Source organism: Neopelma chrysocephalum, unplaced genomic scaffold, assembly GCF_003984885.1.
Source record: "Neopelma chrysocephalum unplaced genomic scaffold, ASM398488v2 Primary Assembly neopelma1_76, whole genome shotgun sequence".
NCBI lineage: Eukaryota > Metazoa > Chordata > Aves > Passeriformes > Pipridae > Neopelma > Neopelma chrysocephalum.
The window spans coordinates 9333387-9335923 of NW_020897737.1; positions in this window are offsets into that span (position 1 = coordinate 9333387).

Consider the following 2537-nt stretch of genomic DNA (forward strand, 5'->3'; position numbering starts at 1 on the left):
CAAAGATTATTGAGGGACTGGAGCATCTCTCTTGTGAGGAAAGGCTGAGGGAGCTGGGCCTGTTCAGCCTCGAGAAGAGGGGGATATCAGAGGATGGACCAGGCTCTGCTCGGGGGTGCTGAGCAACAGGACAAGAAGCAACAGGCAGAAACTGATGCCCAGGAAGTTCCACCTGAACATGAAGAAGAACTTCTTTGCTGTGAAGTGACCGAGCACTGGAACAGACTGCCCAGAGAGGGTGTGAACTCTCCCTCACTGGAATATTCCAGAACCATCTGGACGCAGTCCTGTGGGGAACGTGCTCTGGGATGACCCTGCTTGAGCAGGTAGGTTGGACCAGATGACCCACTGTGGTCCTTTCCAACCTGACCCATTCTGTGATTCTATGTAATTCTGAAATAGTATGATACGGGTCTGAAAAAAAACCAAAAGAAAATGGAGTGAGAAAGGAAGGCAAGAGCAAAATAAGTAATATCTTTTGTGATTCTGTTATTACAGTTCAGTACTTAGTTGAATATTGGTATTTCACTCACTTTCAATGTATATATTCCTCATAGAAATGATGAGGTTTCTATATAATGATCAAACCAGTTGCTCTAAGAGTGGGCAATGGCCTACTGGATTGCAGAACCCATTGGTTTATTGTGGGGGAATTATGTACAAACCATGCTCTTAATGAGACACTGAACTACTGTTGTTCACCTAGTTGTCTGCATCCAGTGTTTCTCCTCACAAATCAAAAAACTTGATGTAAGTATTAACTGAACAAAAGAAAAAAAAATCACAAAACTCAGCCTTTCTGTAGGTTGCAGTGCTTGTTGCATCAAATTCCAGACAAACACCCAGCTTTCTGGATGCCCAGAAGATTTAAAGTCCTCTTCAAACCTTTGTCTGATAGAAAAGCCCACTGCTTCCAATGAAGAGAGTGCCAAGAAGTCACTAAAACAACAGAAAGGTACAGAAACAAGCAACTTCCTCTCCACAGACAAAAAAAACCCAAAATATCAACTTAACAAGACTTTGTAAAGTCCCAAAAAGTCTCACTTTGGCTATGTTTGCCCAAGTTTGGATGCTGGAGTTTTCATCATCACATGCAGACCTCAAACCACTTGCTTCCATCCAGTGCTCTGCGGCTTGCTCCTGTTCAAACTGCATTTCAGTAGGAGCAAACTTGGGCTTGTACACCATCTTTCACACATTTTCCTCTTGTTTACAACATGCCATGCATCTAGAAACACTTCATCTGGTTCAGCAGCAGAGTGCAGACCTCCTTTTGTGGTGGATGCCAAACACATTGTGAGATGCCACTCAAGACTGCCAAGATTGCTGAGGCATCTTTGGTGCCCTGAGGGTTTGCCAGGGCTCATCCAGCCAGTGTTCCTATCATTCAGTATGTTTGCATAGACAAGGTTTGAGCAAGGTACCCTCACCCTATGCTTCGTTTCTTTCCCTGAAGCCGGTGGGCCTCTCTGACCTCATGCCAACATGCAGGAACACAGATAAATCTGGGCATTAAGACAAGGTCAAACCCTTGGGCACTGTACACTCTAAAGCCACAACTACAAGAATTTAATGCAGATGTCAAGAAATAAGCCTTCCATCACCTCCAGCTTGCTCCCTCAGTCCCAGTGACTGTGGATTCATAGTTCCCTATAAACTTCTTCCCTCAGTGCACTTACATTTCAAAAGAAAACAAAGTTTCAGACACCTCCCATCCTTGTCCACTCCCATCATGCTTGCTTCCTGCTCTGAATTCCTTTTCCATCACTTGATTTCCACCCTGTGTACCCCACCCTTGTGCCTGTATTCACTCAGCACTCGCTCACTGCAATAGTCCACTGAAGCCAACCAAGGATTTTGACTCCCTTTCTCCTATTGCTTTCTGCTGGCAGCCTCAGGCTGCTGCCTGCCTACTTCAGAGGTATCCAGCCATGCAGGGAATGACAGCGCAACCCAACAGTAGAAAAAACACAGTATCATGTCTTTAGTATTTTAAACATGCTTTTCCATTTTTGAAACACCACATTTCCGATTCAAAAATAGCACCTGTTTTTTTGGTTTTTTTCAGGATGAAAAGTAACCCAGCTTTCAGAATCAAAAAAAACTATTAATTATTGGAAATGTGAAAAAGAAACCTGTATAAAATTAATACGTTCCCCCACTGAAACAAGATGCTCACTATAGAGGCCCATTTCAACACGTGGTCTTGGTTTTTACATTAAAAACATTATGGGTTTCTGATGTTACAATACTTACATTTTTATAAAAGCAGTATGGGCTCTGTCACACCCAGAAACCTGCCCTGTGCTACTGCTGTACGGCCAGGTGAGATGCAGGATCTTGCCAATGAAATCTCTCCATCTCTCCCTCTCTCCCCCCTGTGTATTTTGATAAGACTCCTTTAGCATGGGAAAACTGAATACCAGGCATATTCATTAGCCTAAGCAGACTGTTCCTTCTCAACAGCCTGCCCAACAGGAAACCACAGCGTTTCAGCTGCATATATCTTCTACTCAGAGCAAAACAGGCACATTTTG